The sequence below is a fragment of the Symphalangus syndactylus genome, chromosome 19 (assembly GCF_028878055.3).
Source record: "Symphalangus syndactylus isolate Jambi chromosome 19, NHGRI_mSymSyn1-v2.1_pri, whole genome shotgun sequence".
NCBI classification, from domain to species: domain Eukaryota; kingdom Metazoa; phylum Chordata; class Mammalia; order Primates; family Hylobatidae; genus Symphalangus; species Symphalangus syndactylus.
Genome location: NC_072434.2, coordinates 37,632,456 through 37,658,365, shown reverse-complemented (window position 1 = coordinate 37,658,365; position 25,910 = coordinate 37,632,456). Strand labels below are relative to the sequence as shown.

The 25,910-nt window shown below is 40.2% G+C and overlaps 2 protein-coding genes across 5 annotated transcripts in view; one reads left to right on the top strand and one right to left on the bottom strand.

Annotated features, from left to right (window-relative positions):
* NIBAN1 (niban apoptosis regulator 1) overlaps positions 1–20,105 on the bottom strand; it is a 253,588-nt gene extending 233,483 nt beyond the window's left edge. The window contains exon 1 of the mRNA XM_055233612.2: positions 20,086–20,105. The gene's annotated coding sequence lies outside the window, so the exon portion shown is untranslated. The remainder of the gene's footprint in view (positions 1–20,085) is intronic.
* The window catches only part of RNF2 (ring finger protein 2), a 58,999-nt gene continuing 52,646 nt past the window's right edge, over positions 19,558–25,910 (top strand). The window contains exon 1 of one of the 4 annotated variants that reach the window (XM_055233614.2): positions 19,558–19,880. The gene's annotated coding sequence lies outside the window, so the exon portion shown is untranslated. Of the gene's footprint in view, positions 19,881–20,295; positions 20,527–25,910 lie in introns of those variants that run through there. The other 3 variants (XM_055233613.2, XM_063613779.1, XM_055233615.2) reach the window with 3 other exon arrangements.

The window sequence follows — 25,910 nt, the reverse complement described above, 5'->3', positions numbered from 1 at the left end:
ATGGAAATAAATTTAAAAGAATAGAAAACATACAGTGTCTGGTTGTTTTTTTTTTTTTTTTTTTTTGAGACGGAGTCTCACTCTGTCACCCAGGCTGGAGTGCAGTGGCATGATCTCAGCTCACTGCAAGCTCCACCTCCCAGGTTCACGCCATTCTCCTGCCTCAGCCTCCTGAGTAGATGGGACTACAGGCACCTGCCACTATGCCTGGCTATTTTTTTTTTTTTTTCTGTATTTTTAGTAGAGACGGGGTTTCACCATGTTAGCCAGGATGGTCTCGATCTCCTGACATCGTGATCTGCCTGCCTTGGCCTCCCAAAGTGCTGGGATTACAGGCATGAGCCACCACGCCCAACAAGACTGGGTAATTTATAAAGAAAGAGGTTTAGTTGGCTCATGGTTCTATGGGTTCTACAGGCTTCTACTTCTGAGGAGGCCTCAGGAAACTTACAATCATGGCAGAAGGCAAAGATGAAGCAGGCACATCTTCACATGGCCAAGCAGGAGAAAGAGAGAGCAGGGGGAGGTGCCACACACTTTTAAACAACCAGATCTTGTGAGAACTCTCTCACAAGACAGCACTTGGAGGATGGTGGTAAACCATTAGAAACTGCCCCCTTGATCTAATCATCTCCCACCAGGTCCCACCTCCAACACTGGGAATGACAATTCCACATGAGATTTGGGTGGGGACACAGAGCCACAGCATATCATTCTGCCCCAACCACTCCCAAATATCATGGCTTTCTCATATTTCAAAATACAATCATGCCTTCCCAACAGTTCCCTAAAGTCTTAACTTATTTCAGAATTAACTCAAAAGTCCAAGTTCAAAGTCCCATATTAGACAAGGCAAGTCCCCTCTGCCTAGGAGCCTGCAAAATTAAAAAGTTACTTCAGAGACACAATGGAGGTACAGGAATTGGGAAAATGCTCCTGCTCCAAAAGGGAAAAACTGGCCAAAGCAAATGGGGTACAGGCCCCATGCAAGGCCAAAACCCAGCAGGGCAGTCATTGAATTTTTTTTTTTTTTTGAGACAGAGTCTCACTCTGTCACCCAAGCTGGAGTGTAGTGGCTCAATCTTGGCTCACTGCAACCTCCACCTCCTGGGTTCAAGTGGTTCTGCTGCTTCAGCCTCCCAAGCAGCTGGGATTACAGGCGTGTGCCACCGTGCCTGGTTAATTTTTGTATTTTTTAGTAGAGACAGGGTTCTGCCATGTTGGCCAGGCAGGTCTCAAACTCCTGACCTCAGGTGATCCGCCCACCTCAGCCTCCCAAAATGCCAAGATTACAGGCATGCACCACCATGCCCAACCAAATTTTGAAGTTCTAAAATAATCTCCTTTGACTCCACGTCTCACATTGAGACTACACTGATGCAAGGAATGGGCTCCCAAGGCCTTGGACACCTCCACCACTGTGGCTCTGCAGGGTACAACCCCCTTGACTGCTTTTATGGGCTGACATTGAGTGTCTGTGGCTTTTCCAGCTGCATGGTGCAAGCTGTCAGTGGATCTACCATTCTGGGGGCTGTAGGACAGTGGCCTTCCTCTCACAGCTCCAATAGGCAGTGCCCCACTGGGGACTCCATGTGGAAGCTCCAACTCCACATTACCCCTTTGCACTTTCCTAGTAGAAGTTCTCCATGAGGGCTCCACCCCTGCAGCAGACTTATGCCTGGACATTCAGGCATTTTCATACATCCTCTGAAATCTAGTTGGAGGCTCCCAAACCTCAACTCTTGCCTTCTGCCCACCTGCAGACCAAATACCACGTGGAAGCCACCAAGGATTGGGGCTTGCACCCTCTGGAGCAGTGGTCTGAGATGTATGTGGGGCTCTCTTAGCCACGGCTGGAGCTGCAGTGGCTAGGATAAAGGAAGCAGTGTTCCAAGGTTGTGCAGGGTAGTGGGGCCTTGGGCCAAGCTCACAAAACCATTCTTCCCTCCTAGGCCACTGGGCCTGTGATGGGAGGGTCTGCTGTGAAGGTCTCTGAAATGCCTTCCAGGTATTTTTTCCCCATTGTCTTGGCTATTAACATTTGGCTCCTCTTTACTCTTGTAAATTTCTGCAGCCAGCTTGAATTCCTCCCCTAAAAATTGTTTTTTCCTTCCTACCACATGGCCAGGCCAAATTTTCCAAAGTTTTATGCTCTGCTTCTCTTTTAAACATAAGTTCCAGTTTCAGGTCATCTCTTTGCCCATGAATATAAGCATATGCTGTTAGAAGCAGCCAGGCCACATCTTGAATGCTTTGCTTCTTAGAAATTTCTTCTGCCAGATACCCCAAATCATCTCTCTCAAGTTCAAAGTTCTACAGATCTCTAGGGCAGGGGCACAATGCTGCCAGTCTCCTTTCTCAAGCATAGCAAGAATGACTTTTACTACAGTTTTTAACAAGCTCCTTATCTCCATCTGAGACCACCTCAGCCTGGATTTCATTGTCCATATCACTATCAGCATTTTCATCACAACAATTTAACAAGTCTCTAGGAAGCTCCAAACTTTCCCACATCTTCTTGGCTTATTTTGATCCCTCCAAACTGTTCCAGCCTGTGCCTGTTACCCAGTTCCAAAGCTACTTCTTCATTTTCAAGCAATGCTCCACTCCTGGTACCAATTTTCTGTATTAGTCTGTTCTCACACTGCTATAAAGAACTACATGAGACTGGGTAATTTATAAAGAAAAGAGGTTTAATTGGCTCACAATTCTACAGGCTGCACAGGAAGCATGGCTGGGGAGGTGGTGGGAAACTTACAATCATAGCAGAAGGTGAAGGAGAAGCAGGCATGTCCTACATGTCTGGAGCAGGAGGAAGAGAGAGCAGCGGGGAGGGTGCTAGGTGCTTTTAAACAACCAGATCTCATGAGAACTACTCATTATCATGAGAATGGCAAGGGGGAAATCTGCCTCCATGATCCAATCACTTCTCACTAGATCCCACCTCCAACACTGGGGATTACAATTCAACATGAGATTTGGGTGGGGACACAGAGCCAAACCATATTATTAATGAAATTCAATCTCTACTAAAAATAAAAATAAAAAAAGAAAATATGTTTTAAAAAAGAAAGAGAAAAGAAGAAAGATCCAAAGTCAATAATCTAAGCTTTAACCTTAGGAAACTAGAGAAAGAAGAGCAAATTAAATCTAAAGTAAGAAGAAAAATCATAAAAATTAAAACAGAAATCAATAAACTTGAAAACAGGAAATCAATACAGAAAATTAACAAAACTAAAAGCTGGTTCTTTGAAAATATCAATAAAATTAATAATCCTCTAGCCAGGGTAACTAAGAAAAAAAAGAGAGGACACAAATTAATAATATCAGAAATGAAAGAGAGGACATCACTACAGATCTCATGGACAATCAATGGAACAGAATAGAGATCCCAGAAATTTACCCACATAAGTAGATTCAACTGATCTTTGACAAAGGAGCAAAGGCAATACAACAGAGCAAAGACAATCTTTTTAACAAATGGTGCTGGAACACTGGACATCCACATAAAGAAAAGAAATCTAAATACAGATCTTAACACCCTTCACAACAAATAACTCCAAATGGATCACAAACCTATATTTAAAACACAAAACTAGAACTCTTAGAAGATAACAAGAGAAATCCTAAATGAGCTTGGTATGGTGATGACTTTTTAGATACAACACCAAGGGCATGATCCATGAATTGATAAGCTAAACTTTATTAAAATTAAAAACGCATGTTCTGTGAAAGACATTATCAGGAGAATGAGAAGATAAGCCAGAGACTGGGTTATCTTTGCAAAAGACTTCTTTGCAAAAAACATATCTGATAAAGGACTATTATCTAAAATATATAAAGAACTATTAAAACTCAACAATAAGAAAATAAACAACCCAATTAAAAATAGGCAGAAGACCTGAACAGACACCTCACAAAAGAAGATATGTAGATGGAAAATAAGCATATGAAAAGATGCTCAATATTGTATGTGATTAGGGCATTGCAAATTAAAACAACAATGAAATACCTTTGCATACCCATTAGAGTGCCTAAAATTCAGGCCAGGCTGGGTGGCTCATGCCTGTAATCCCAGCACTTTGGGAGGCTTAGGTGGGCAGATCACTTGAGGTCAGGAGTTGGAGACCAGTCTGGCCAACATGGTGAAACCCCATCTCTATTAAAAATACAAAAATTAGCCGGGCATAGTGGCATGAGCCTGTAATTTTAGCTAATCAGGAGGCTCAGGCTGGAGAATTGCTTGAACCTGGGAGGCGGAGGTTGCAGTGAGCCGAGTTCACACCACTGCACTCCAGCCTGGGTGACAGGGCGAGACTCCATCTCAAAAAATAAAAATAAAAATAAAAAGAATAGCCAAAATCCAAACACTAACATCATAAAATGCTGTGGTGAGCATATGGAGCAAAAGAAACTCTCATTCATGTAAAATGGTGTAGCCACTTCGGAAGACAGTTTGGCAATTTCTCACAAAACTAAACATATTCTTACCATATGATCCAGCAGTTGCTCTCTTTGGGTATTTACACAAATGAGTTGAAAATGTATGTCTACACAAAAACCTGCACACAAATGTTTATGGCAGAGTTATTAAAAATAATCAAAACTTGGAAGCAACCAAGATGTCCCTCAGTAGGTAAATGTATGAATAAACTGTAGTACATCCAGACAATGAAATATTATTCAGCATTAAAAAGAAATGAGCTATCAAGCTATGAAAAGACATGGTATGGATGAACCTTAAATGGGTGGTGCATAGTCAGAAAAAAATTATCTGAAATGGCCACATATTGTATGATGACAACTATATGGCATTCTGGAAAGGGTAAAACTATGGAGACAGTAAAAGGATCAGTGGTTTATAGGGATTATGGGGTGGGAGGGATGAATAGTCAGAGCACTGAGGATTTTTAGGGCAGGAAAACTATTTCGTATGTTACTATAGTGGTATATTTATATGCCATTATATATTTGTCAAAACTTATAGAATGTACAACACCAAGAGTGAAGCCTAATGTGAAGTATGGGCTTTGGTAATGTGTCAATGCAGAAGCATTCAGTTATGACAAATGTAAAACTCTCATGCTGGATGTTGAAAGTGGGAGATATGCATTTGTGAGGCAGGGAGTATATGGAAAATCTTTGTATTTTTTGCTGTGAACCTAGAACTGCTCTAAAAAATAAAGTCTTAAAAAACACAAGCCAGAAACTGTGAGAAAATATTCTTAATACATATATCTGACAAGGAACTTGTATCATACAAAAGACTTCTACAAATCAAAAATAGACAATCCAATTAAAAAATAGGCAAAAGACAAAAGACATTTCACAAAAGAAGACATAAAAATGGTCAATACACACATGAAAAGGTGTTCAACATCATGAGTCATCAAGGAAATGTTAATTAAAACCCCACTAAACTTCCACCTTACGCCTACAGAAATGGTGAAAACTAAACAAATAGACAATTATCAAATGTTGACGAGGGTGTGGTACAAATGAAACTCTCATACACTGCTGGTGGGAGTATGACATAATACAGCCACTTTGGAAAACTGTGAGCTTCTTATAAAATTATGCACCTACCTAATGACCCAGCAGTTCACCTCCTAGGTATTTACCCAAACAGTGAAAATATGTGTTCACAAAAAGACTTGCCAGGCACAGTGGCTCATTTTTGTAATCCCAGCACTCTGCAAGGCTGAGGCAGCAAGATTGCTTGAGTCCAGGAGTTTGAGACCAGCCATAGCAACATGGTGAGACCGCCCATCTCTAAAAAAAAAAGAAAAAAAAATTAGCTGGGCATGATGGTGTATGCCTGTAGTCCCAGCTACCCAGGAGACTAAGTTGGGAGGATTGAGGGGAGGATCGAGCCCAGGAGGTTGAAGCTGTGTTGAGCAGTGATCACACCACTGCACCACTTCAGCCTGGGCAACAGAACAAGACCCTGACACACACACAAAAAGACTTCACCAGTGGTGTTAACAGCAGCTTTATTCCTAATAGTCAAAAACTGGAAACAAACTCAAATATCTCTCAAAAGGATTATGAATTAAAAATAATTGTGGTACGTTTGTACAATGGAATATTATACAGTGATAAAATGTAATGAACAACTAATACAACACCATGAATCTCTAAAACATTAAATGGAGTTAAAAACAGATTAAAAACAATACATATTGTATAATTCCATTTATGTGACTTTCAAGAGCAGATAAACTAACCCATGGTGATAAAAAAGAATTCAGAACAAGATTGTGTATGGGGAAAGGGAAACTGATTGAAGGAGGGCATGAAAGAACTTTCTAGCGGTGACAGAATGTGCTATGTCTTGGTTGGGGTATTGATTACATGGATACATGTATTTGTTAAAATTCATTCGTGTACTTAATAGATGTACATTTTACTATATGTAAATTTTACCTTCATAAGAAATACGACCTTATGGTTACTCTAAACTGGCCAAACAAGATATATCACTTATCATCTTTTTTGGTGCCTCCCACCCCCCACCCCCACCCCCATGCCTAGAAGGGAGTCCAGGATACAATGAATGCTCAACACACAATCAAGGAAAGTTATAAAAAAGGAACCAATTGTTTTGGCTGTTTATAGATAATGCAATGAGGTATTCAGATAGCTTCTATTAGGTGTGTGTTTAGTTTCCTACAGATAACTCCTTGTAGAGTGAGGGATTTTTCTTCTGGTTTTGGTAAATTAACTTTCTTTGGCACTCAATCACGTGTGTGTGGACATGCGTACATATCTGCAGTATGACTGATGGTCTTCGATTGTTCACCTGTAGCAGAAACTGTCTAAATTGACTTCTCTTTTTTTATTTTTTTTTCTAGACAGGGTCTGGCCTCCCTAACCCAGGCTGGAGTGCAGTGGCATGATCTCAGCTCACTGTAACCTCTGCATGCTGTGCTCAAGCCATACTTCCGCCTCAGCCTCCTGAGTAGCCGGGACTCCAGGCACATGCAACCATATCTGGCTATTTTGTAATTTTTGTAAAGACAGGGTTTTGCCATATTGCCTAGGCTGGTCTCAAACTCCTGGACTCAAGGGATCTGCCAGTGTCGGCCTCCCAAAGCAGATGGACTAAAGGCATGAGCCACCTGTATTCTGCCTAATTATTTTTTAAAATGTATCTTACCACTTAAAATGTATTGTGAAACCATACTGAAAACTAAATCACAAGTACTTGTAATATCATCATTGCTCAGTTAATGATTTTCAATATAATTTTCTCTCAGAGAGAAAGGATTGCATATTTATTCTTTGTTGCATATTATTATTGTAGTGACGATGTCTTGCTAACTCTAACTCCTGGGTTCAAGCAGTCCTCCTGCTTTAGCCTACCAAAGTTCTAGTATTAGAGGCCACTGGCCTGGCCCACATTGTATATTTTTAATTTCCAAGACTATTCCTAAACTAAAGCATTTATAATATTTTTTCTCCACTAATACTTTTTAAATTTTTGAAAAATAAAAAGATTTTATAACTGTGCATCCAAGATTCATTTTGGGCTAATGTGGAAAATTTTTTTTCCTTAAGCATACATCATTAAAACGAAATTTTTTTCAATACTTAAATGTGACTTCAAATAATAGAGTTTTTAAGATACTGGTTTAATTAAAATAAAGCAGATGACAGACAAAGATGTGTTATTGAATTCTAGCTATGAAAATGTGATGTCTAAATTCCAGACGAGAATGGTGCAAAAGGGGATGTGTAGATGTCAATATTTACATATCGAAGCTATATTTTCCAAGAATGTTTTGCTTTAGATTAAGTAAAAACTATTCAGAAAATCATGGATCTTTCGGAAAATGAAAATAATTGAATTTCAAAAGGCAGAAGTTGCAACAACTTCCAGATTAAGAAGTGGAATCCCACTTAATTTGAAAATATGATTGGAAAAGTTTTATTCTAGTGTACAACTAGCATAAAAGGAAACTTCTGAACTACCTAGAAGTCTTCATTCTCTACTTTCAAGTTGAGGCCGCATTCCTGTGCCCTCGTCGTGGGATGGCCCCCTCCATTAAAATACATCTGGTTTAAGTTCTTGCCATATGCAATAAATCAATGCATAACAGATAATAAATTTGGAAGGTTGTATTCCTATAGGCTTTGGCTTCTATTCACTTAGCCTCTGCAAATTTGATGATTTCTCCATCTTAGTTTATCTATGGATAACTACTAAGAGAGGGCCCGAAACACAGATTGTCCTTTGGAATGAAGAGCTTATCTCCAAAGGCAATCAATCAGCAGGAAACTTGAAAAGACCAATCTCTGCTACTGTGTGTTTATGAGCTTTGGAAAACTGACTCCACCATTTCATGGAGCTAGGCTCCTTGCCCTGTAGTCCTTTTTACCCAAATATGTTTAGTAACAGATGTTTATTACTGGAGTATAATAGGAACATTCACTATTTGGCTTATTCAGAAATTTATTCTTTTATTTTAGTACAAATATTCCAAAAAAATCCAAAAAACCTGAGCAGTATTTTATTAGTTAAAGCAGAGCCATCAATTATGAAAAGGCAGTTTAGAATAGTGGTTAAGGGTGGGGCCAGGCGTGGTGGCTCATACCTGTAATCCTGGCACTTTGGGAGGCCAAGGCTGGTGGATCACTTGAGGCCAGGCATTCGAGATCAGCCTGGCCAACATGGTGAAACCCTGTCTCTACTGAAATTACAAAAATTAGCCAGGTGTGGTGGCAGGTGCCTGTAGTCCCAGCTGCTCGGGAAGCTGAGGCAGGAGAATCACTTGAACCCAGGAGGCAGAGGTTGCAGTGAGCCGAGATCACACCATTGCACTTCAGCTTGGAGGATAGAGCGGGACTCCATCTTAAAAAAAAAAAAAAAAAAAAAAAGAATAGTGGTTAAGGGTATGGACTTGCCCACCCTGTTATTTTAAGGTGACTCAGGTAAGTATTAAGATGCTTTAAACCTTTATTTTCTAATGCATAAAGTGGTAATACTGAAGGTAATTTCCTCATAGGATTATGAAGATTCAGGGAAATGACACTTAGAAAGTACTTAGCACTGTACATGACGCAGAGTTTATGAGGTTGTTTGCTATTAGCACAGTTGTGAATTTGCCTATAACTCTTCTAATATCCAGGATTAAAACTAATATTGCTGTGACTAGAGCCCTATGAGAGATGCTATTCCACAGTGTGTAATTAATAATGAGCCATAAGGGGCAGTTATTCCTATTGCCTTTACTCGTATTGGCCTCATAACATTTGGTATGTGCCTCTTCCCCCCATTAGATGCTGGGTTCTTTGAGGATAGGGTTTATATCTTACATCTCTCTACATTAGTCTGGTGATTTGTTGACTCTTAATAAGGGAATAATGTATAAATGAAATGCATGCAAATACACTTAAAACATTAATTTTACATTTGAATTATTTTGTGATTTTAAGTAATTATAAAGAATAATTTCCTTTAATTCCCCTGGGACTAGTAAAGCAACATTGATATTACAGCTACAAATAAAAGGACAGTTAACATCATATATTACTCTTTGTTTACATTTCAAAAAGGAAGTCGGTTTGGGCATTTGATATTTGAGATACCTATCAGATATCTAAAGGAGGGGCGAATAAGTAGAGGAGAGGACTGTAAGTCTGGAGAAACTTCTGAGGTCTGTAAGTTTGGGGAAAATTGAAAGTTGTCAACACATGGATGGTACTTAGAGCCATGTGACTGAATAGGATTACCCAGAAAGAGAATATAAAGTAAGAGGAAAAAAATGTCCTAAGACTAAATCCTGGGACATTCCAAAACTTTAGGGTTTGGGGTGAATGATGAGAAGCCAGAAAAGAGACTGAGCTGGAGTGGGTCAGAGGGTCAGAGAGATTAGGAGAACCCAGATAAAGTCCAGTCATTATATGTCCACATCTCACTGTCCCTGGCTGTTTTCATCTCACTCATTGATTCCTCACATCTATCTCAAAGCTTTTGTTTCCAATTTTCATGAGCTGTTTGCATCTGCATCTCTAGTTTTCCTAACTGATTCTCTGTTTTTCATGACCCTCACCAATAACTCTGGGTTTTGCATGTGTCTTTAGACTTGGCCCACTTATAACTTTAGAACCTAGAGTCCAGGTCAGGGGTATCCCTTTGCCAGCCTCAGCTCACATCACCCATATTGCACCTATCCCTTATTCCCCACTACACTTGCCATCCCCTCCATTGGAGGAGGAGGTATAGCTGTTCTTTATGTTCTTCGCTTCAGACCCCCAACTCAATTTTCAAGTGAGTCCCTTGTACCCCCTTAAACTTATACTGAGCCCTGCTTTCCCATACTTCCTGCTTGCCTGTGTATTCGGTTCTTGCTCCAGCTCTGGGCATTTGGCCACTTTGGACAAATCTCCTGTCCTTTTCAGCCAGTCCTGGGGTCCCTCTGTTTTTGCATGATCCTCACTCGACTCTACCCTAACTGCAGTGGCCAGTGTTCTTGCTGTGACCTCTTGAGGCATTTGCACCAGATTTGGAGGGAGGTCAAGTCTTCTGAAACAAGCCTAATGCATCGTTGAAACTTTTCACCATATGGTGATATCAAAACATCTGAAAAATTAAAATCCCCTGGAATAGAGGTGTATAAGATGGGAAATTCAAATAGTAAATTCTCAACCTACCATGTGCAGTTGCTTCCAGCAATTATGTGTTAAATCAGTAGGAATTTCTTGAGGGAGTGCTAAGGAGACTAATTAGCAAAAAACACCTGATATTTTCCCTAGAGATTGTGGGATACAAATTAGTAGGAGGAGAATTGAGTCCCAAGATAATTACATAGGTCCTTGAACTCTTTGCTGCTATTTGAGGGATCTATAGTCATTGGTTGGTCTCTGTTTAGCCTAAATTCTTACTAAATACGGTAAGGAATGTTTAAGGGAGTAGAGATTAAGGTCTAATAATAAGCCATTTGAATGCCTGATTTTCAAGGATGCTACACAACTAGACCTGTAGAAACAAGGAATTTTGAAGTTATAGCTTTTCTGTTTGTTTTGGCTGATGATGCCTATTCTAGAACAGCTCTTTTCTTTACCACAGTCTTGCAGTTAATAATAGGTAGATATATGCTAAAATTTTCACTCACTTTTATTAGACCAGTTTGCTTTTTATATGTAATTGTATCTTTACCAATTTTGTAATAAAACACAATTTTTTATTTCATTGGGAAGCATTCAAACCAGTACAGAAATGAAGAAATACTTTAGAAAATGAAAGTGTTCAGAAATTCTCCTCTCCTAAAATGCAATCCCTTTTAATGGTTTCATGCACATTCTTTTGAGGTTTTTTGTATTATAAAAATAGGATTATATGGAACATATTGCTGACTTGATTTTTTACTTATTAATATATCTTTAATATCTTTCCATGTTAGTGCTTGTGGCTCTATCTTGTTCTTTTTGACAGCTATATGATGTAGTACTTTATGGAACCAGAATTCACTTAGCCAAAAAAGTGGGTTATTTTCAATATTTTACAAACGCAAGTAACACAAAAATTAACATCCATGTCCACATTTCTTTGCACACTTGTGTGGGTACTTCTATGGGAGAGAGTTCTAGAATTGGACATTTCTTAGGCTAGAAGATATACATATTTAAGATTTTGAGAGGACAGGCATGGTGGCTCATGCCTGTAATCCCAGCACTTCGGAGGCTGAAGTAGGAGGATTGCTTGAGCCCAGGATTTCAAGACCAGGCTGGACAACATAGTGAGACCCTGTCTCTACAAAAATTTCTTTTAAAAAATATTTTTAAAAGACGAATTTAAAACTTTCTATTGCCCTTTTAAAAGGTGGTATCATTTTTATGAACATCAGTAATGTATGCAATATCTGTGTTTATAAACATTGAGTATTATGATTCCTTTAATATGGTTAAGCAGAGGCCGGGCATGGTGGCTCACGCCTATAATTCCAGCACTTTGGGAGGCCGAGGTGGGCAGATCACCTGAGGTCAGGAGTTCAAGACCAGCTTGACCAACATGGTGAAACCTTGTCTCTACTAAAAATACAAAAATTAGCCAGGCATGATGGCGGGTGCCTGTAATCCCAGCTACTAGGAGAATCACTTGAACCTGGGAGGCGGAGGTTACAGTAAGCCGAGATCGCACCACTGCACTCCAGCGCCTGGGTGAAAGGGTGAGACTCCGTCTCCAAAAAAAAAAAAAAAAAACGGTTAAGTAGAAAATTGTTCCTATTTAAATTTACATTTCTAAATGTTATTGTAATGTTTCATATAAAGCAGATATTTTTAGTGACTGCTTTTCACAAATTGGAGTTATTATTGTTACTCAAAACCATACCAAAAGTATCTTGGGGTAAGATATTTGTGTGTGTGTGTGTGTGTGTGTGTGTGTGTGTATATACACACACACACAGAAAGGCACATATATACATATATTATGTAAATGTATATTGCATTGTGTCAACTGCTGGGACCCATATAAAGATGAATAATGACTGGTATTGAAAGATGAATAATGACATGGTATCCTCATGCTAGGATTAGTGATATACTACTAATGTATGTTTGCTTAGACTAGTAGTACGTGGTAGGGCAGGGATGTATTTGCATACTACTAATCCAAGTGAGTGAACAGGGGAAAAAGACAAATGCTAAATGTGGTCTAAGAATAGAACTCGTCAAATTTCAAGTTCCAATTGGAATATAAGGATTAATATATAGCATTTTAAACTTTTACTTTTAAATGATAGTGTATTTTGATAGGATTCTTCAACATCCAAATACAGTTCTACATGTTGATAGTTCACCAAGAATAAACTTTCCTGTTGGTCATTATTTTCCTTTAGGTAGCTGCAACATTATCATGTAACATCACATGGTGACCCAAAATCCTGACCTAAAATCATTCCTCTAGTATTCAATACCAACGATGACAACCTCATTGCTTCTCAGTTTTTTCCCACTTCTTTCTGCATTTGTTGATAGAGAAGAAGGTGCTTTTTTCTGTGCCATGAATGGCATAGAGAAGAAGGGTTTTTTCTGTGCCATGAATGGGAGTACCATGAATTATGTTTGTGACACACGCTTGTAATGCGGTTTACATATACTGTGTGTCAAACCCCAAGCTAAAGGCTGGGTTGAAGATATGGCCAAATCAAATTAAAGGGCCAAGTCAGGAAGTGAATAGGTTGGCAACTAGCTAAGAACTGATCATGTGGAAGAAGAGACAGCTGCACTAAGAACAGGCCCACAGCAGTCTTTCAAATTTTAGGAAAGGGTCCAACTAGGGCAGCTAATGTGATAACGTCCAAGAACGAAGAATGATAGCTAAGGATGTGTACATGCCAAGAAGTTATGGAATTGGAAATCCACCAACTGAATATAATACTGTTACAGAACAAGGATTAGTTATAGTTACATCAGAGGAGAAGTGTTAGAGAGGGACACAAGGCGGTGCATTAGGCCCCCATATACTCCTAACAGGACACTATGACAAGAGGAGACATTTACAGCTAGCTTTATGCCATCTTACTCCTTATGTGGTAGTCTTCACAATACATATAGAACCACAGTCAGTTCTGATCTTATAAGCACGACCTATGAAATGTGTTTATTTTTAAAAAAATGATAAAACAAAAATTTTCTATGGAAAGACTAGAAGTATAGCACACAAAACCTTAGTATTATAGGTTGACAAGAATGGTTTTTCAAATTTACCTAGATTATAACCTACTTTAGCATGTTTTTCAATATATATTTAAGTGGTTTGTTTTTGTGGGTTATGAAATGCTAATGTCTCAGCAGATGGATACTGCAAGAGTTTCCAAATCTTGATATAGTCTAAAATAAAATTACATTATCTTATATGGGTGGGATTTGGCAGTTCTTTTAAATTATTTACTAAAAAAATATTTCTATGAACTGTGTTAGATAGGAGATGTCTTTACCCTCCATTCCCTCACCTCACAAAAAATCATTCTGGCACTATGCTTCTCTTAAGAAGGAAAAACTAAAATGTCCACAAAGGCAGTCTGAGCGAACTGTAACTTGATTTAAACATTTTGCACTCTTCATCTGTACTTTCCCATTGGGATCTTCTATCCTTCTTTACTAGAGGAATTTCCACTTTAGTTCTGAGTTTCAATCTGAATCATCTATTCCTTATTAACTTCCAGAATGATTGTTGATGTTCCTAGATCAATGCCAAAGCACAAACCTAATCTCTCACAGTAACCATTTTGAAAGAAAAAAAAAATCTGCAAAGGTTTGTGTGAATGGAATGAACTTTCTTCGTACTAGAAGCCAGTAATTACTGAAAGCCAGTAATTATTAAATCATACTTTATTTTATATTTGAAAATGGATATCACAATAGTATACAATTCCATTATGAACTATAAAGAAACAGCTATCCATGCTGCATCAGAATGAAAACTGTAATTCACCCTTTTGGCTTTTCAAACACATGTTAGTTCATTATTTTAATAAAATGCACTAACAGATGTTAGGCAGAATGTGGCCACATCTGGGACATATAAAATACCATTCCAAATCTCCATGGGAGGGAAATAGCAATATTGTTTAGTTTTCCTCAAAAGTCTTTCTAACTAGCCCATCTCATTTAACCTGTTTAACTCCTTTAAGTTGAACAGTTAGCAAATAAAAGTAGCACCAATTATTTTGGTTGTTTGGGGAATAGAAAAAGGAATTAAAGTGCCAAGGAAAGTACCACAAATAGAAATGCACTGTGCTGAAATACAAATAAAACTTCACTAGTGCTTGTGGCCAGAGCTATATTTTTTCAGCTGAAAAGGTCGTAAATCTCAAGTTGCCTGCTTCCTGGAGCCAACTTGAATTACAGGTCTCTCTAGGCCTTTCTACAATGTCCCCACTTAACTTGGCTCTTTCAAAGAAAGCACAACACATCTAAAAGATGGCAAATAAAGATTTTGGTAGAGGATATATTTCAACAATAGTATCTATACGTAGTGGTTAAATCCCAAGCTCCTCCAGTCTTCTAGCTTACCTTTTACTTTTATTTTTGTTTTGTTCTCTAAAAGTAAGTTTTCTAAGAAGATAAAACCAACACCTGCTAGTTTCCTATTAATGTATCAGCTTCTTGAAAATCATCTTGGCTGGGCATGGTGGCTCATGCCTGTAATCCCAGCACTTTGGGAGGCTGAGGCAGACGGATCACTTGAGGTCAGGAATTCAAGACCAACCTGGCCAACATGGCGAAACCCCACCTCTACTGAAAATATAAAAATTACCCGGGCGTGGCGGCACATGCCTGTAATCTCAGCTACTCGGGAGGCTGAGAAAGCAGAATCGCTTGAACCGGCGAGGCAGAGGTTGCAGTGAGCCGAGATCGCGCCATTGCACTCCAGCCTGGGTGACAAGAGTGAAAGTCCATCTCAAAAAAAAAGAAAAGAAAATCATCTCTAGCTTCTTGAAAAAATACTACACTGAGGATTGGGATAAATAATAATGTTGAGAGGAAACTCCAGAGATGTTTGACTCATATACCACTTACTATAAAGAAGAAAGATACTGCAGTTGTGCATGCAGCACAGAGTGGCAAGGCAGATGTGGCAGAATGGAATATATCTGGACTTGGAGTCAAATGACCAAGGTCTGAGCCTCAGCTCTGCCATTTACTAACTCAATGTTTGGAAGAGTTATTGAGCTACAGAAGTCACATTTCTCTCCTCCATAAGGTAGGAATAATACCTTGGAAAACTGTTCTGAAAATTCATGAAATAATGGATCTAAAGGATCTTTATAAACTGTGATGCATACATAGCTTAGCATTAACAGGTGATTGGTGGCCTGCAGTCTTCATCTCAGATGAGCGGATAACCATTAAATACTTCGAGCATGGCTGAAAATAAATGTATATGGTAGATATAGAACAGGCAAGTATGAATTTCCATTTAAGAGACACTGCCTAAGTAGAGAAAGCCTCTGGAGAGACTAAACAAACTCTTGACAGAAACCTCCTCTGTTAAGTAATGAAAGCAAACCAAGATCATATGTGATATTCTATTTCATATACACACTGGAGTCAAAGAATCCCATTCTTTCATTCGCTTAACACCTATTTATTGAGCATCTACTAAGTGCCAGCACTGTGCTAGTCTCTAGGTATCTGCTGGTGAACAAGATTTTTGCTTTCAAGGAACTCGTATCCTAGTTATATTAATGTTTTTATTCCAAGTACTTAACAAAGTGCTTGGCACATACTAGATGCTCAATAAAAGCTGGTTGAACTAAGCTAGTTTTAATTTTGTTGACTGATTATAGTAGAATACCAGTTAAGAGGTAATTTTTTTTTTTTTTTTTTTTTGGATACGGAGTCTGGCTCTGTCACCCGGGCTGGAGTGCAGTGGCATGATCTCAGCTCACTGCAACCTCAGCCTCCCAGGTTCAAGCAATTTTCCTGCCTCAGCCTCCCGAGTAGCTGGGATTACAGGCGCCTGCCACTACACCCGGCTAATTTTTGTATTTTTAGTAGAGACGGGGTTTTGCCACGTTAGCCAGGCTGGTCTCAAACTCCTGACCTCAGGTGATCCACTGGCCTTGGCCTCCCAAAGTGCTGGGATAACAGGCCTGGGCCACCGTGCCCAGCCAAGAGGTAATTTTTGTGATCACTTAGAGATACCTACCCAATTCACCATGTAATTAACCTGATACTACTTCCGAAGTGTTAAAGGAAGACAATTTTTTTTAACTAGAATTCATCTAGTCATCACCCATAATATACTTCTATTATGTAGTGTTGATTTAATGTTCTTCTACTTAAAATACAAATATCACTTCCAGTTAGTACATTTAACATGCAGATAGAGTGTTACTAGAAAATGTTTTTTAGAACGATACCTGTTATGTCAGGTCAAAACATTAGCAAAAATAATGTGGTCTGGATATGTGAATCACTACTGATACATTTACTACAGAGTTTACATCGATATAACATATGATTAAAACAACAGGGAAGAAAATGGAAAGTCCACTCTATTTACATGACAGTCAACTCTTAATAAGTAAGAGAGTTTACTTTTGAACGCATAACTTTCTTGGGGTCTCTCAAGAAAACCAATGTTACAGAATAAAACCTCTTAAGAGTTTTCCCACGGCATCTAGGAACCTAGTGGTGAGGTCAGGGTGGCTGACGTTAGCATTGTTCACCAATGTCCCCACTTCTCTTTCTGAACTCAGTTCAAGGACTCAGTCCCTTTGCAGATGTGTAGGGCTGTACAACTAGTTCTGGGCAATGAAATGTGATCAGCGCTCTCTTTTGCAAGCTAAGGCTACGAAAAATTCACGGGGATTCTTTAGCCATTTTCTTCCTCTGCCGCAGAGAATAAGTTTCTGTGTTCCAGGGTGATACAGCTACAAGATGGTGGTGTCTCTATCAATCTGGTTCCTGGAGTGACCAGAACAGAGTGAGTTGGATCCACATGAAGCATGAAGCATGAAGCATAACCAAACAATAAACTTTTGTTGTGTTAAGGCATGTAGATTTTGGAGATGTTTGTTTCTATACCATAACATAACCTTTCCTGATTAATATAGTCAGGGAAGATCCAGTGCCAAGTTTCTGAGTAAGAGATAAAATAGATAAAATGAGTTCCATTAATTTGTCAGTAGTGTTTTTCATATTAAGGATGTTAGCCTGAGGTCTAGCTTTTTAATCACATTTAATCCGGATATCCCATAAGTTTTCCATTTTTCCACTAATTCTCCTGTGAGTCTTTTTTAAGCACTATATTTAACTTTCATCCATAAAGTTCCTGCGCTTTCTACAAATCATCACTTTTCTCAACATCAATTGAATTGCTTAATCTAACCACACATCATGATTTTCAAAGGCATTTTAATTAGAGCAAAAGTTCTAAATTATGAACATCCTGTCTTCCTTTAATTGAACTACACATGCACTCGCCATGAAGGAAGAAGGCAGATGCTTCTGCAACTGCACTGTTTCTAGAAAGTGGACTTTCACAAGAAGGGAGAAGCAGAGCTTCCCTGATTATTTTGATTTTGTTGTTGTTGTTTTGTTTTGTTTTGAGACGGAGTCTCGCCGCGACGCCCAGGCTGGAGTGCCACGGTGCGATCTCGGCTCACTGCAACCTCCGCTTCCCAGGTTCAAGCGATTCTCCTGCCTCAGCCTCCCGAGTAGCTGGGACTGCAGGCGCGTGCCACCACACCTGGCTAACTTTGTTTTTGTATTTTTAGTAAAGACAGGGTATTACCATATTGGCCAGGCTGATCTCGAACTCCTGATCTCAAGTGATCCGGTGGCCTTGGGCTCCCAAAGTGCTGAGATTACAGGCGTGAGCCACCACACCCAGCCTTTTTTTTTTCCCCACATTGGAGGAAGAGTTTAACCTTGAAGGGCTTGTAGAGTCAGATAATTGTCACTTGTTATTTAAAGTTATAGATAGTAGGCAAAAGTTTTCAAGCCACTGAAAAAGAATAATGCTTGTTTTCTTTGATGGATTGTTAGGTAGCATACATAATGTGCTGTATTTAACACCTGTCCTTTTTCTTTCCACCCATCCAAGGCGTCAAAGACCATCTTAAATCCCGGCTCCTCAGGAAATCATCCCCAAACACACCAGCTGGAATTGATATTTTTCTTTTCCAAATTCTTATGTAAATTCATGCCATTTATTTGGAATTGCTTATACAGAGTTTCAGAGCGTTAAAGAACTGGAAAGGACCTAGGATTCAATACAATTATCTCATCTCGCAGACCAAGAAAATGAAGTGCAGAGGAGCTACGCAATCTACGTAAGTCACATATACACACATTGGAGGCTATGAACCTAGTTTGCCCAATTCCCACTGCAGTCCATTGTTTTATGCCTCTATGCCTTCAGATTTACGGTCTGGTATTGCTGGTTATCTTCTCAAGAGAACATGACATCTCAACAATAGTACATCTTGAGATCAGGGAACTTTCAATTCTTCGTTACTTCTTCAGCTCATAATTTATATGCATTAAATGTCGGATCATTTACTGGAGACTAACTGGCTGTGTTTTAGGTAATGATTACATCTATCAATCTATTACTTCGTAAATCCTCAAGTTCAGAAGATAATACTGCAAGGGGCCACGGAGGTAGGAATAAAGCAGCAGCAAGGTAAACAGTAAGAGGTGATGACCACAATCAGAATGTTAAGCTAAGTTTAGAGTGGAAGGTCATTTTCCCTGGAGTAATTACACTTGCAGTTTTATCCTGCAAGGATGAAAAGTGTTATGTTTGTTGTACGAGAGCGGAAGGGTGCCGAAGTTCATGTGAAGTTCTGCAGACCAAAGCCTGATGAGGATTTCCGCCGGGTGGGATAGGTTTAAGAGGACGAACTCATGAGAAAGAAGTCTGAGCCCAAACCCCAGAAGCCGGCCAGTAAGGTGTAAAGGGTGGGCCGAAGCCAGGGCAGAAGAACCCAAGCAGAAGGTTGAGCACGAGGTGGCGGCGCCGTCATCTGGGCGTTGCCTGGGGGCTGCGTCGGGCCGCGGTGGGCGCCGGGGGGGCGTGGCCGGCCAGCCCAGGGCGGGGCGGTGGCTCGGGTTCTCCAGGCCAACACGCGGCGGCGCACCCTCCCCTCGCGCCGCGGGCCTCCCCGCGCCGTGCACGTCCTCGTCCCGCGCCTCCGCCCCTCGCTCGCTCGCTCCTTCCCGCCCTCCCCGCAGCGCCGGCCAAGCCGGCTTCCCCTCAGTCTCTCATGAATATTGAGCGGCCCCTGTTGTATTTCCCGAGCTCCATTGCGGAAGCCGAGGCTCGCCATATTGTGCGGCGGCGCCGGCGGCCGCGGCAGCTGATACCCGAGTCTTGCTCCGGCCGCGGCCAGCGGAGCACCGGGCTGGGGCAGGAGCCGGTGAGTGGGGCGGGCGGGGAGGCGAAGGGCGCGGAAGCGGCGGGCCGGGACGCGTGTCTGCTCGGCCGCGTTGCAGGCGACTGACTGGGGCCGCGGAGTGGGGGGGCGGTGTGTGTCCGCGGGGGTGTGAGGGGACATGGCGCCGCCGCCGCCCCCGGCCGCTTTCGCGGCGGAGACGGCGGGTGAAGCGGCTTCTCATTGTTACCGTGTCCTCGACGGTCGTGGGAGGGAAGGGAGCTGGTTTGCGGAGGACCCAGTCAGCGAAGCGCCGGGATTCCTTCCTTCGCCGCGAGCCTTTCGCTGCGGTTTCCTCTGCGCGGAGGCCGGAGCTGCGGCGCGGCCCCCTAGCCTCCGGGGGCGGGGGCCCCAGCCTCTCTGCAGCCTTACTCCGGAGGCGGACGGAGTGGAATGCGGGTTTTTTCTCTGGGCTTCCCCTTCGCAGCTAGGGATGTGTGTCTGCATCGTGGGGGTGGGGTAGGGGCCACTTTGTGCAGATATCGCTCCTTCCTTCTGGGGGGTCGGAGTCGGGGTTCCAGTGTAGAGGAGCTGCTCGACGTCGGGGTTCCTCGGGGAGACCCCTTCTGCTACACACATTCCTGGAGTGCCGCCTCCTGCTCTGGAGTATCTGTTGCTGCTTTCTAAAGCCGTGAGCTTACCCAGGAGGAGTCGTGGGGGGAGGGGGTGTCTTGGTTAGTTTCTGCGGGAGGCTTCGCGTTTTGAACCGTGTCGTTTACGCTGAGTTGCTAGTACCCACTTTTGCCGGGAGCCCAATTCCTGCTGGTCAGAATCGTTTGCCTTCTACAGAAGTCGCCTTCTTGCTTTCAGAGATGGTGTTAGTAAAAATTGATCTCAAACTTTGAGGTTCATTCCAGTTATTTGCCCGCTAAGACCAATTATAGACTCATCTATTTGAAGCCCCTTTGGGTATCTTTTTCAAGGCTGTCGGAAGTTTTAGAGAATGTAACTTTACATTGTAAAATGGTTTGAAGATGTCAGGTTTCTTTGAAGTGCTGTGAGAAGGATATAGATATGCATTCAGTATTTTACGCTGTTTTTCAATTAAAAAAATTAAGGCATGGTTTCAGTGTTTTAAACCGAGGATATGTTTGAAACGAATGTACGAGCGATTTGCATTACATAATCTACTTTTGGTAGTTCCAAGATGATCAGCTGGAATACTTAGTCTAATTGGTAGCTAATCTATCTGTTTTGCATTAAGTGCAGTTGTTGAATATTCTAATAACTGAGGTGGGTGTGAGAGTTTGCTTGTTATAGTGAAATTTGATCCTTGGATTTATAAAGTATTTAAATAGCAGTATGACTCTGGGTTATTTCTTTTTTCCCTTGAAATTTCTACTTTTCACAGTCAACAGATATCTTTAAAAATCTTGATTGTACTCTTAACCTACTTTTTAGCAAAATAATAGGTAGTTATATGTGACTCCTTTTTCTAGGGGTAGCACAGCAAATATGGTCCCTCACTTTTTGTAAGGATTGTAGTTATTTCCCTCAGGTATCCTTGTGGCATCCACATTTGAGGTTAATTATAGCAGAGGCAGATTTATGAAGAAAAATTGCCCGAGTCAGGCCAATCCGTTTGAGTATTTGAAAAATAAGCTAGTTGTCCTAAAGTGTGTTGCATAGAAAAATTTCCAGTTACGATCACTGACATAATGTAGACCATGCAGACTTTCAAAATGCTGGGAATTTGGAATTTTTCTCTGCCTGTGTGAAGCTCCCAGGTTTGAATGGATAGAAATATAGACCAGGTCAGCAAACGTTTGGAATTTTATTACTGACCTACAGTTTGTGGTGTCACGTCTGTGTCTCTAATCTGATTTATTCATGATTTGTGTTTATATTATGCAGACTTTGGAGTAAAGGTGATATCTATGCCTAATGAATAATATATAACCAGATGTTTCAGTGACAGTTTCATTTCTATACATTAGCAAAGAAGCATAATTTCTTCCAGCAAGAGAAATGAGTTAATATTAAAACGCACTTTATTAAAATTATGGCAGTGTTTCTAGTATGACTTAAAGCGCTTCGTAATTTTGTAATGACTCATTAAATTCTGGATAAACTAAAAATGCATCACAGTTTGCAGCTTTTAAAAGAAAAATAAGATTATGTGCTCTGCGCACATACAGATCTACAATTGGTTTTTAATTCGTGTTGTTTATTGCACACACTGTAGAAGACAGACATTGTCATCAGACAATGGTTAATTTCTTGATTGATACATTTATTAGACATCTTAGCTGTCATAGTAACTTACTGACTGTTTGCATTTAATACTGAGTAGGTGCCCATATAATTTAGGGTACAAAGGTATAATAGCATTTACGCAGTCCGTTCCTTAAAGGTCCAGATATCCTGACTGTTTGCCCACTGATCTTCTACCCTTTCTACCTAATGTGTCTACTGGGTCTTCTGGTATTTCTTGTGGGAAGTGCAGTTTGATTGGTCTTACGTAAATATTTTGACTGTGGTCATGGGACTCTTGGTATTTAAGTAGAAGCTAGTGTTAGTGTGTTGCCGGGTAGGAGCTAGGTGATGAGTCCCTGACTATAGGTGCTAAGAGCACAGGTGTGACCCATTATCCAGTTTTATGTTGTATGGGGCAACTCCGGTAGAACTGGCCATGTTCTTAATTCTCCTTTGCTTTACGGTTTTTAGGCAGCTGAGGCAGAGTGGTATGGTTAGGCTTAGTTGTATATCTTGTTGGATGCTCAGGAGCTATGTACATTACTAAAAATTCTAAGATTTCTATTGCTTAAATTTACCTTCTCCCATTTCATTTTGAGAATTAACATGTTTGCCATTTATCATAATTTTTAAAAATCAGTTTTATCTGTGTTAAGTACAATGGTGAAAAGTTATTTTTGAAATTAACCTTGGGTTAAATTTTCTAGTGGGAGCATACTATTAAGTGAAGTAACCAGCCAAATGAAAAACATGTAAGCATTTTGGTCATTTGTTTTCAAAAGATATGTTACTTACGGGCTCTTCTGCAAGGGGGATTTCTTTTTGTTTCTATGCTATAGAGTGGAGTTGTATGAAGAGGTTAGATTCTAAAGTCGATGCATAGAATGAAAATAACATGTAGTAAAAAAAAAAAGTCATGCTTGAAAATCCCTCAGGAAGGCAGAACAACATACCAGTAAGTTCAGCTAAGCTTTGGTGTTGGAACGAATTGGGGTTTCTTGGTGTTTCTTTGAGCACTGCGTGAAGTAGTTAGCTTGCATTTAGGGACCTTGCATTTGGGGCGGGGATGGGGGAGGTGCGTTGGGAGGGGAGTGCCTTTAAATGTAAGAATCTGGATCCCTTGGGAGGCCGAAGTGGGTGGATCACGAGGTCAGGTGTTCAAGACCAGTCTTACCAACTTGGTGAAACCCCGTCTCTACTAAAAATACAAAAATTAGCCAGGCATAGTGGCACGCGCCTGTAATCCCAGCTACTCAGGAGGCTGAGGCAGGAGAATTGCTTAAATCCAGGAGATGGAGGTTGCAGTGCATGCCACTGCACTGCATCCTGGGTGATGGAGCGAGACTCTGCCTCAAAAAAAAAAAAAAAAAAAAAATCAGGAGCTCATGCCACACTATTAGAGGATGTGAGAACTGGGACCACTGGGGAATAGCAGAACATTTACTTTATCATTTCACATTATTTCTAGGATATGTACTACATTAAAGGAGGTGAGTGCGTGTGTTTGGAATAACTTGCACTTTAAAAAATATTTCTCGTTTTCTCATTTAAACAGTGTAGTAGTTTAAATCACAAAAATTATTTTTATGCTACAGCTTAACAGAAGCAAATTTAGAGGGTTTCACGTTATCCTTTATGAAATAGTTTTTATAAAATAACCCAAATTTTGTTTACTTTCCCCTTCAGTGAAGCAGCAGGATATCTGAGAGCAGTTAGAATTATTGTTTCACAATGTACTAGGGTACAGTAGAGAAAACGGAGACTTTAGTAAGAATTTCAACATAAGGGATTTAATATTGGGAGTTGGTAGGTGAGTGTAAAAAAGAAAAGCCGGGGAGGGGGGAATATTACAGTAATCAGAACCTAAGAGCTCAGAGAAGAGGTTCTATGGACCCGGTGCTGGAGTTTTGAGTAGGTCAGCATTGTGTACTTGCTGCTAGTACTTATAAAGGCATGTGTTATTGCTCGTTGTGGGAGAACCACAAAAACCTGGATACTGGAACCATTTGCTAACTGCCAGGGTCAGGGGCTGCAGTTGCTACTGACAGGAACTGGAAGGATGTCCCGTCTCCCATCTTCCTGTTTTCCAGTCTTCACTTACTACTGCTATTGGCAAAGCCTAATGAGATCTCAGCTGGCAAAGGAGTTGGTGAAATATAGTTGCAGTCTCAGCCGTAACAACATTGAGTCTGGGAGGGTAGTTTTGGAGTTAAGAAACAATAAGTAAATGATCTGGACAAATAGTGTAGGTTAAGATGTAGTAATTTAAATAGGGAATTCTGTGTTAATGTTGCCTTTCAAAAGTATTTATCTTCTGTATGCCAGACCCTGTGCAGGGGATTAGGAATAGAATAATGAATCAAACAAGGTCTTTGTCCTTGAGGAATTTATAGTGTAAGTGGCAATGACAAATAAACTACTGTACAGTGTTTTCAGTGCAATAGCAAATGAGTGCTAGGTTTTGGGAGCCCAAAAGACAGCAACCAACTTGTCTCTTCTCTCTCTACCTAACCTTGTAACTACTCTTTTTATCTTCTATCCTGATTAAATCCAATTTCATTCTTTCTGACTGCTGTGTTCAACCCAACTCCTGTGAAAGCTTTTTCTGAGATGTCTCAATTTTGTCACATAATTATTATTTTGTATTTCTCTGTGCTTCATTCATCTAGATTATAAAGACCATTGCTTTCTTAGCACTTTTAGCTTAGTACTGTGCACATAGATACTTGAGAAATACTTTTTTCAGTGGCTGATGGAAATAAAATATTGATCATTACCTTTTTAGACATCATTTATTCCTTCCAAGGTCATTAGAAAATAGTTTGGGTAAAGTGTTACTTGGTTTTGCAGATAGAAAAATTGAAAGGGTAAAATAATCAGTAAATTTAAACTGCATCGCACCAATAGGTGATCTAACAATGGGGCTTTGGATTTCTGATCAGCTATCTTTCAGAGCCAACAATTTTGACAGGCATTCCTTTTGATGGCTAAATAAAATTCTCTACTTCTTAGTATTTTATAAACTAATGTTCTCAATATCAAGTTATTTCGGTGTGGGATGAGGAGAAATTCCTCATTTCAGTTCCCAAAAATAAAATATTATGTAGTTTCTTAATTGTCCACTCTTTGTTGTCTTTTTTTTCTCCTTCCTGTATTGATGACCACTACCTCTATTCGCTATTGCGAAATGTGCAAATCGACAGTACTTCATTTTGACTTCTTTTTAGAAGAGTGTTCTGCTTGTTTCCCACACCATTCGCACACCATGTTGATTTACTTTAAAACCAACTAATTCTTCGCTTAAAAAAAAAAGATGTATGCCTCCATGCCAGTAATTGCATTAAAAACCCTCACTATTTACACTGTTTGCTATATAGAGTCTTATTCAGTCTGGGACGGCTGTCTTGGAACCCAGCCAAATGTTTTCTAGAAGGCTTTACTATATTACAGAAAGGGTAGTATTGTGTGTAGTAGAAGGAGTTGCAGAATTGAATGCAGGAGACTTGGTTTCTAGGTCTGGTTCCACTACTAGCAAGATTCTTGGCCTTTCTGAGTCCGTTTTCTTTTGTTAAAAAAAAAAAAAAAAAAGCCACCCTCACTGACTTTACAGATTATTTGAAAAGATATAAGAGGTAATGTAGGTAAAGGGGTCTTTGTAAAGAGTAAAGCAAATGATAAATGTAAGGGGTGTATGTGAAGAAAAAAGTGAGAGTGAGATCCATTGGTCCCTGGCTTGGATCCTGGGGATTGTTTTGTGTCTACTTTCAAGTTGTTGAGTTTCTGTATTTAAAAAAGTGTTTAGGGTGGTAATGGGGTGTG